Source organism: Chiloscyllium plagiosum, chromosome 28 (genome assembly GCF_004010195.1).
Source record: "Chiloscyllium plagiosum isolate BGI_BamShark_2017 chromosome 28, ASM401019v2, whole genome shotgun sequence".
NCBI lineage: Eukaryota > Metazoa > Chordata > Chondrichthyes > Orectolobiformes > Hemiscylliidae > Chiloscyllium > Chiloscyllium plagiosum.
The window spans coordinates 8,375,113-8,386,035 of NC_057737.1; the positions used below are offsets into that span (position 1 = coordinate 8,375,113).

General features: G+C 42.6%; 1 pseudogene; it reads right to left on the reverse strand.

Moving 5' to 3' along the window:
* The window catches only part of LOC122564211, a 43,346-nt pseudogene extending 33,176 nt beyond the window's left edge, over positions 1-10,170 (reverse strand).
* Positions 10,171-10,923: the final 753 nt, after the last annotated feature.

The following is a 10,923-nucleotide window of genomic DNA, read 5'->3' on the forward strand; positions in this document are numbered from 1 at the left end:
CCCCCTACCTTTTATCTCAGCCCGCCTGGCACACCAGCCTCATTCCTGAAGAAGGGCTTATGCCCGAAATGTCGATTCTCCTGCTCCTCGGATGCTGCCTGGCCTGCTGTGTTTTTCCAGCATCACATTTTTCTGCAGTCCTCACTTTCCCCATTTCTTAGACCACTCTCCTAAACTGTCTAAATGTTTCTGTAGCCTCCCCACCTCCTCAGCACTACCTGCCTGTCCACCTAACTCCATATTATTAGTGAATTTTGCCAGAATGCCTCCAGTCCCTTGGTCCAGATCATTAATATATAAAGTGAATAACTATGGCCCCAACACTGAACCCTGCGGGACACTATTTGTCACCAGCTGCCATTCCGATAAAGAATCTTTTATCCCAACTCTCTGCCTTCTGTCAGTCAATCCGCAATCCATGCCAGTAGCTCACATTGAACACCATGGGTCCTCACCTTACTCAGAAGCATATCATGAGGCACCTTATCAAAGGCCTTTTGAAAGTCTAGTTAGATAACATCCAAGGGTTTCCCTCATCTAACCTACCTGTTACGTCTTTAAAGAATTCTAACAGGTTTGTCAGGGATGACCTCCCCTTAATAAATCCATTCTGACTTGTTCTAATCTGACCTTGCACTTCCAAGAATTTAGAAATCTCATCCTTAATGATAGATTCTAGAATTTTACCAACAACCGAGGTTAGGCTAACCGGCCTATAATTTTCCGTCTTTTGTGTTGATCCTTTCATGAACAAGGGGGTTACAGTAGCAATTTTCCAATCATCCGGGACTTTCCGGGACTCCAGTGATTTTTGAAGCTCACAACCAACGCATCCGTTATTTCCTCAGCCACCTCTCTCAGAACTCTAGGATGTAGCCCATCAGGGCCAGGAGATTTATCAATTTTTGGATCTTTCAGTTATCAAGTACTTTCTCCTTTGTAATGGGCACCATACTCAACTCTGCCTTTTGACTCTCCTTAATTGTTGGGATATTACTCATGTCTTCCACTGTGAAGATTAACACTAAGTACTTATTCAGTTCTTCAGCTATTTCCTTATCTCCCATCACTAGCTTTCCTGCATCAATTTGGAGCAGCCCAATCTCTACTTTTGCCTCTTGTTTGTTTCTTATGCATTGAAAGAAATTTTTATGATCAATTTTAATATTACTGGCTAGCCTACCTTCATATTTGATCCTCTCCTTCCTTATTTCTCTCTTTGTTATCCTCTGTCTGTTATTGTAGTCTTCTCAATCTTCTGATTTCCCATTGCTCTTGGCTACTTTATAGGCTGTCACGTTTTTATAATGATACATTTCCTGACTTCCTTTGCCAGCCATGGTTGTCTAACCCACGTCCCTCCCTGCCCCCCCCCCCCCCCCCCCCCCCCACCAGGGAATCTTTCTTTTCTTTGGGATGAACCTCTGTACTGTGTCCTCAATTACACCCAGAAACTCCTGCCATTGTTGCTCTACTGTTTTCCCCACTTGGCTCGAATTTCATCAGTTTCTGTAATTACCTTTATTTAACTGTAACACCATTTTATCTGATTTTGCCTTCTCTCTTTCAAACTGCAGACTGAACTCTACCACATTATGATCGCTGCCTCCTAAGTGTTTCCTGACTTTAAGATCTTTTATAAAGTCTGGCTTGTTGCATAGCACTAAGTCCAGAAGAGCCTGCTCCCTTGTGGGCTCCATCACAAGCTGTTCCAAAAAGCCATCCTGTAAGCATTCCATGAAATCCCTTTCTTTGGATCCACCAGCAACATTATTCACCCAGCCATTTGCATATTGAATTCCCCCACGATTGCTGTGACCTTACCTTTCTGACATGCCCTATCTATTTTAAAGAAGAACAAACAAAGAATAAAAAAAAGTTACAGTCCAGGAACAGGCCCTTCGGCCCTCCAAGCCTGAGCTGATCCAAATCTACTGTCTAAACCTGTCACCCAATTCCTACGCATCTGTATCCCTCTGCCCCCCACCTAGTCATGCATCTGTCCAGATGCATCTTAAATGAATCTACCGTGCCTGCCTCTACCACCTCTGCTGGCAACGTGTTCCAAATGCCCACCACCCTCTGTGTGAAGTACTTGCCGCATGTATCCCCCTGAAGTTTTCCACCTCTCACCTTGAAAGCATGACCTCTCATTATTGAATCCTTCACCCTAGGAAAAAGCTTGTCTCTATCCACCCTGTCAATACCCTTCATGATTTTGTAAACTTTAATCAGGTCCCCCCTCAATCTTCTTTTTTCTAATGACCTACTCAATCTAGCACCTTCCATACCAGGCAACATCCTCGTAAACCTTCTCTGCACCCTCTCCAAAGTGTTCACATCCTTTTGGTAATGTGGCGACCGGAACTATACACAGTATTCTAAATGCGGCCGAACCAATGTCTTGTACAATTTTAACATGACTTGCCAGCTCTTATACTCAATACTCCGTCCAATGAAGGTTAGCATACCATATGCGTCCTTGACCACTCTATCCATCTGTGCAGCAACCTTCAGGGTACAATGGACCTGCACTCCCAGATCTCTCTGCTCATTAACTTTTCCCAAGGCTCTTCCATTCATTGTATAATTCCCTCTCGAATTAGTCTTGCCTAAATGCATCACCTCACGTTTGTCTGGATTTAAATCCATCTGCCACTTTTCCACCCAACTCTCCAGTCTATCTATATCATCCTATATTCTTTGCGTGTCTCTTATGCTTTCTGCTACTCCACCAATCTTCGTGTTATCTGCAAACTTGCTGATCATACCAACAATGCCCTCGTCCAGATCATTTATGTATATTACAAACAACAGTGGCCCCAGCACTGATCCCTGTGGAACACCCTGGTCACCTTTCTCCATTTCGAAAAACTCCCTTCAACGACTACTCTCTGTCTCTTGTTGCTCAACCAGTTCTTTATCCACCTAGCTAGAACACCCTGCACACCATGTGACTTCACCTTCTCCAATCAGTCTACCATGGGGAACCTTATCAAACGCCTTACTAAAGTCCATGTATATGACATCAACAGCCCTTCCTTCATCTAACAACTTGGTCACTTCCTCGAAGAACTCTATTAAGTTGGTAAGACACAATCTCCCCCACACAAAATCATGTTGCCTATCACTGATAAGCCCATTCTTTTTGAAATATAAATAGATCCTATCCCTCAATACCCTCTCCAGCAACTTTTCCACCACCAACTTCAGGCTCTCTGGTCTGTAGTTACCTGGAATATCCCTACTACCCTTCTTGTACAGGGGGACAACATGAGCAACCTTCCAGTCCTCCGGCACCTCACCTGTATTTAAGGATGCAGGGCCCTAGCTATTTCCTCTCTTGCCTCCCTCAGCAACCTGGAATAGATCCCATCCGGTCCTGGGGATTTGTCCACCTTAATAACCTTTAGCCTACCCAACACATCTTCCCTAGTTATGCCAACGTGATCCAGACTAATCACACTTCTATCTCTAATCTCAACATTCATCATGTTCCTCTCCTCAGTGAACACTGATGCAAAGTAATCGTTCAGAATCTCACCCATTCTCTCAGGTTCCACACACAGCCTTCCTTTATTATCCTTTAGTGGACCAATCTTTTCTCTAGTTATCCGCTTGGTTCTTATATAAAAATAAAATGCTTTCGGATTCTCCTTAATCCTGCTCACTAAAGCTATTTCATGACCCCTTTTAGCCCGTTTGATTCCTCATTTAAGACTTGTCCTACTCTTCCGATATTCCTCCATGGCCCGTTCTGTTCTTAGCTGCCTGGACCTTACGTACGCTTCCCTTTTCCTCTTGGCTAATCATACAATTTCTCCTGTCATCCACGGTTCATGAATCTTGCCCTTCCTATCCTTTACCTTCAACGGGGCATGCCTATCCTGCACTACCGTTAACCTATCTTTGAAAGACTCCCACATCTCAAATGTGGACTTCCCTTTAAATAGCTATGTCCAATCCATATTTCTGAGCTCCTGCCTAATTTTGATATAATTGGCCTTGGCCCAGTTTAGTACTCTTCCCTTAGGATCACTCTCATCTTTATCTATGAGTATTCTAAAACTTACAGAATTGTGGTCACTGTTCCCAAAGAAATCCCCCACCGTAACCTCTGCCACCTGGCCTGGCTTGTTCCCCAGTACCAGATCCAATATGGCCCTTCCTTCATCGGACTATTGACATACTGCTCTAAAAACTCTCCTGGACACTTTTTACAGATTCTGCCCCATCCAGACCTCTGACGTTAAGTGTATTCCAGTCAATGTTGGGAAAATTAAAATTTCCCATCACCACTACCCTATTGCCTCTACATCTTTCCATAATTTGTTTATCTATTTGTTCTTCTATCTCACGCTCACTGTTGGGAGGCCTGTAATACAGCCCCAACAATGTAACTGCACCCTTCTTATTTCTCAGCTTTACCCATAATGCCTCACTATCCAAGACCTCCATTGTGTCCTCCTTCAGCACAGCCGTGATATCATCCCTGACCAACAATGCAACCCCAGCCCCCCTTTTACTTCCCTCCTTGTCCTGTCTGAAGCGTCTATATCCTGGAACATTTAGTTACCAATTATCATGCCCTTCCTTCAATCAAGTCTCTGTGATTGCAATAACATCATACTCCCAGGCACCAGTCCGAACCCGAAGTTCATCTGCCTTACCCACTATGCTCCTTGCATTAAAGTAGATGCATTTCAGGCCCTCAGTTCTTTTGCGCACATCTGCTCTCTGCCTATTCTTTCCCTTATTAATGATATCTTAATGATTCTTACAGTCTCCACCTCGCTGCCTACTTGTTTTCTCTTCTGGTTCCCAGCCCCCTGCCACATTAGTTTAAAACCTCCCCAGCAGCAGTAGCAAAACCTCCCTCAAGGCATTGGTTCCGGTGTGGTTCAGATGTAGACCATCCATTTTGTAATAGTCCCACCTTCCCCAGAACCGGTTCCAATGTCCAACAAATCTGAACCCCTCCCTCTTTCACCATCTCTCAAGCCACGTACATCTTGGTACATTTTGCGTCCCTGGTCCTGACCACTGCTGGGAGGTCTGTACATAACTCCCACTATGTTTTTTTTTTGCCTTTGTGGTTCCTCAACTCTACCCATACAGATTCCACATCATCTGACCCTATGTCATTCAGTGCCATAGATCGAATCACATCCTTAACTAACAAGGCAACTCCGGCCCCTCTGCCTGTCTCCCTCTCTTTTCGGTAAGTTGTAAATCCTTGGACGTTTAACTGCTAGTCCTGAACCCCCTGCAACCACTTCTTTGTGATGCCTACTATATCATAATCATTCACGATGATTTGTGCTGTTAATTCATCGACTTTGTTATGAATACTGCGAGCAATCAGGTAAAGCACCTTAATGCTAATTTTCTTATCCTCATGATTTCCATCACCTTTAGTAATATGTCCTAAGTTATTCTTCATTGACCATCCTTTATATCTGGTTAATGCTCCTATGGAATGCCATGAGACCTAATTACATGAAAGGTGCATTGTAAATATGTTGTAAGTTGTTGTTGGTGTTGATCTAGTTCCACATGCCTCCCCAGCTGCTGAGTGCCTGACACGAGTGACCAATCCTCCCGTGTCAGCCAAGTGACTGCCAGAGGGTGAACTCCCCATGTAGGGCATTAAGACGGAGCCCAATCTCGCCCTCACCCAATGTCCCCCACACCCATGGGACTTCCAGGATGGCTCATTGAGAACAGTGATGAGCTGGAATGTCGAGCTGATGTTCCTGGTCTTTAGCCTGGGGGGCCACTGAAGCAACTGCCGGGCTCCAGTTGCCCTTCCATTGAGAGCAGCAGGTAGAGACCAGGCTTTTTCACAAGGAGCAGTTCATCAGCTGGTAACGGCACTGAGCTTGGCACTGATAGGAAGCAATGCAATTTCATTGCTATTTTATACAGGAGATGTTAGCATCAATAAATATACATATTTTTAACATGAACTCACCGCTATAGCAAGACTGACTGCGTCCAATTCAATTTTTCCTAAATGCCCACAGAACGCAGAACTGACAATATGTATAAGATTTGTCAGTAGCTGAGTCAAAAACTGTGAAAGGAAAATGAATGAAAATTATCTACAATGTAAAATTACCTACCATGAGAAATGACCTACAATGAGAAATGATTTACAATGGGAAATGATCTACATTGGGAAATGATCTACAATGGGAAACAATCTACAATGGGAAACAATCTACAATGAGAAACGATCTACACTGGGAAATGATCTACAATGGGAAACGATCTACACTGGGAAATGATCTACAATGGGAAACAATTTACAATGGGAAATGATCTACAATGGGAAACGATCTACAATGGGAAACGATCTACACTGGGAAATGATCTACAATGGGAAACGATCTACACTGGGAAATGATTTACATTGGGAAATGATCTACACTGGGAAATGATCTACACTGGGAAACGATCTACACTGGGAAATGATTTACAATGGGAAATGATCTACAATGGGAAAGTATCTACACTGGGAAATGATCTACACTGGGAAACAATCTACAATGGGAATGTATCTACATTGGGAAATGATCTACAATGGGAAACGATCTACAATGGGAAATGATCTACAATGGGAAATGATCTACACTGGGAAATGATCTACAATGGGAAAGTATCTACATTGGGAAATGATCTACAATGGGAAATGATCTACACTGGGAGATGATCTACAATGGGAAACGATCTACACTGGGAGATGATCTACAATGGGAAAGTATCTACATTGGGAAATGATCTACAATGGGAAATGATCTACAATGGGAAATGATCTACATTGGGAAATGATCTACAATGGGAAACGATCTACAATGGGAAATGATCTACAATGGGAAATGATCTACAATGGGAGATGATCTACAATGGGAAATGATCTGCAATGGGAGATGATCTACAATAGGAAATGATCTACCATGAGAAATGACTTACAATGGGAAATGATCTACGAAAGAAATGATCTACACTGGGAAATGATCTACAATGAGAAATAATCTACAATGAGAAATGACTTACAATGGGAAATGACTTACAAAAGAAATTATTTACACTGGGAAGTGATTTACAATGGAAAGTGATCTACAATGAGAAATGACTTATGATGGGAAATGATCTATAAAAGAAATGATCAACAATGGGAAGTGATCAACAATGAGAAATAATCTACAATACGAAATGACTACAATGGGAAATGATCTAAAATGAGAAATGATCTACAACAGGAAACGATCTACAATGAGAAGTGATCCACAATGAGAAGTGATCTACAAAAGAAATAATCTACAATGGGAAATTATCTACAAGGAGAAATATCTTTAATGGGAAATGACCAACACTGGGAAATGATCTACAATAGCCACTTAATTTTGATTGTGCTCTTTGTATCTAAAACATTAGCAAATTTAAAAAATTAACTTTGTTACTGAAAGTAATTTTCTTTCTTTCTTCTTCAAAGTAATGAATGGAGTCTAGAGAATGCAGAGAAATAAATGTTTTGAAATTTGCATTACAGCAGAGCAAGTTCGGGAGGTCTTAAAAAATATAAAGGTGGATAAATCTCGGGACCTGAACTAATGTATCCCAGAACATTGCAAGAAGCAATGGAGGAAATTGTGGGACTCCATGCAGAAATATTTACATCATCTATAGGTACAGGTGAGGCGCCTGATGACTGGAGGGTGGCTAATGTCCTACCTTTGTTTAAAAAACATTGTAAGGAGAAACCGGGGAACTATAGACATGTGAGTCTGACTTCAGTTATGGGTAAATTGTTGGAGGTGATCATAAAAAATAGGATTTATGGGCATTTAGAGAGTCAAAAATTGATTAGAGATCATCAGCATGGTTTTGTGCAAGGAAAGTCATCTCTCACAAACTTTACTGAGTTTTTTTGAGGAAGTTACCAAAAAGATTGATGATGGCTGAGCAGTAGACATTGTTTATTTTGATTTTAGCAAAGACTTTGACAAGGTTCCACATGGTAGACTAATTAGTAAAGTCAGGTCACGTGGGATTCAGGGTGAGCTTGCCACTTGGATACATAATCAGGTTAAAGGCAGGAGACAGAGGCTGGTGGTGGAGGGTTGTTTTTTTTGGGAATGGAGGCCTGTGACCAGCGTTGTTCCACAAGGATTGGTGCTGGGTCTACTTTTGTTTGTCATTTATATAAATGATTCAGATGTGAATATAGAAGACATGGTTAGTAAGTTTACGGATGACACCAACATTGGTGAAATAGTAGACAGTAAATAAGGTTTTCTAATAATACAAAGAAATATTGATCAAATGAGTCAATAGACTGAAAAATGTAAATGTGAGGTATGGTATTTTGGTACAACAAACAAGGATAGGGCTTATACAATTAATGGTAGGGTCTTGGGTAGTGTTGTAGAACAGAGGGACCTAGGGGTGCAAATATATAATCCTTTGAAGTTTGCAGCACAGAGAGACAGGTTAAAAAGTTACAAAGGCATTTGGCACAATTGCCTTCATTGCTCAGTCTTCTGAGCAACGGAGTTGGGATGTCATGTTGAAGTTGTAGAGGACATTGATGAGGTCCCTTCTGGAATACTGAGTCCAGTTCTGGTCACCCATTTAGGGGAAGGTTTTCATAAAACTGGAGCAGGTTCAGTGGAGATTTACCAGGAAGTTGCTGGGTATGGAAGGTTGCAGATGCTGGGACATTTTTCAAAGGAGCATAGGAGGTTGAGAGGCGAGCAGATAGAAGTTTGTAAAGTAATGAGAGATATAGGTGGAGTTAATGGTAGTTGTCTTTTTCCTCGGATGAGGGATTATCAAGACTAGGGGAAACCATTTTCAAGTTGAGAGGAGAGAGTTTTAAAAAAGGCATAAGAGGCAAATTTTTTATAGAGAGGTTAGCGTGTGGAATGAACTTCCTGAGAAAATGGTGGATACGGGGACAATTAGAACGTTTAAAAGACATTTGGTTAAGTACACAATTAGGAAAGGTTTGGAGGGATATGGGCAAGGAGCAGGCAGGGAGGGATAGTTAGTTTGGGATTATGTTCAGCATGGACTGGTTGGACCAAAGAGTCTGTTTCTGTGCTGCATGACTCTATAAGAGGCTAGGAGCATGTAAAGTTGCCATAGTCCTGCCAGACCATAGGGCTGCTCTCTCATTAGAGAGAGAGATGACCAGTGGTGGTTTAACCCAAGGTCACCACTCCTCAGGCGAGAGGAGGTGTTGAGAAGGAGATGTTTTCACGTAAACTTCAGTCGGTGTGGGAATCGAACCTGTTGATAGCATTAAGTATTGGAGACCAGCCATCCAAGCTCAACCAACTCCCTAACAGCAACATGCATTGGCCAGTCAGCTTCGTAAGCCTGGGGCTGCAGCACGTCAAGAAGCAGCTCATCATCACCTTCTTAGGGGCAATTAAGGGTGGGTAATAAATGTTGGGCCGACCAGCGGCACCCACATCTGGGAACTAATAAATAATAAAAAATGGATTTGGTCAAAGCCTCTGCATTTCCCCGGTTATCATTCTTAATTCCCCAGTCTCACAGTGTCTTTCAAGATTGTCAAGGATATCACAAACAGGCCATGAGCAAAGTTCCCAAAATTGTCCTGATTTTCAATGGGATACCTTGAACTGGGAAATTCCCAGATGACAAGGGATGAACTGGCACCCCTGCTTTTTTGTAATTTCATCCACCCTTTCAGTTGTTTGTCACCAAGGTAACCTAACCATGATCTCTTCCCTTTCTCACAGATCCTAGTGCTTTCCAAGGGGCCAAGGGAACCAAGCTTTCTCATGTTAATGAAGAGTGAGGTCACTACTTATTAAACGCCAACGCTGACATCTCACACTCGCCAATCCAATCGAAGGAAAGACTCATTGTCAACAAGAGGGGCTGCCAATAAAGAGAGCGCGAGAGATATGCTGGCGGACAGATAGAGTTCCTGCGGAGAATGGACTGTGAGGGATACAGTGAGGTGCGAGCTGAGTGTGAACTCACCACTGGCCCGGCCAACTTGCAAATAAGTTTCGCTTCCTGCCAGAAATTGATGGGCTTCAATCCTCTTATTCTCCTCAGGAGCAGATTACTGCAGGTTCCATGAGGCGGAGCAACATTGCCAGAGGTTAGTTGCACTGAATTCTCCATTTTTCTTATTATTCAGGAAGCATAAATGAGTTATTTACGTAGAAACACAGAATCTAGGTGCTGGAGTAGGCCACTTCCCTCCTCTGCAGCCCCCGCCCCATCGAGACCACATCACCATTCATTATGATCATCGCTTTCTCCCCGTATCCTTGGTGCCTTTAAAATCTGAAGAAATAACTATTTCTTGAATATATTCAGTGATTTAAACTCTACAATATTCTGTGGCAGAGAAGTGAAGAAATGTTTCCTCATGTCAGTCCTCAATGGTCTAACCCATATCTTGTGACTGTGACCCCTGGTCTTAGACTCCCCATCCACGGGAAATATCCTGCCTGCATACAATCTGTCCAGCCCTGTTAGAATTTTCTATGTTTCAATCATGTCTCCTCTCACCCTTCTGAACTTTAATGAATCCAGGCTCCATCAAACCAATCTCTCCTCTTGGACAGTCCCTGGTGTCAGCCTAGTGGACCTTCACTACATTCGCTCTATGGGAAGCAATACTACAACTGTGGTCTCAGCAAGGGCCTCTATAACTGCTTCTGAATTAAAAGCCTCTTGCAATGAAGGCCAATGTAACATTTGCCTTTCTAATTGCTTGCTGTCCTTATTTTCACTGACTGGTGCATAGAGTCATCCCTTTGTAAGTCACACATGTCACCATTTCAATAATACTCTTTCTTTCTGGTTTCGACAGTGAAGTGTGTGTATGTGGTGTGTGTGTTGTGGTATGTGTATGTGGTGTGTGTGTGT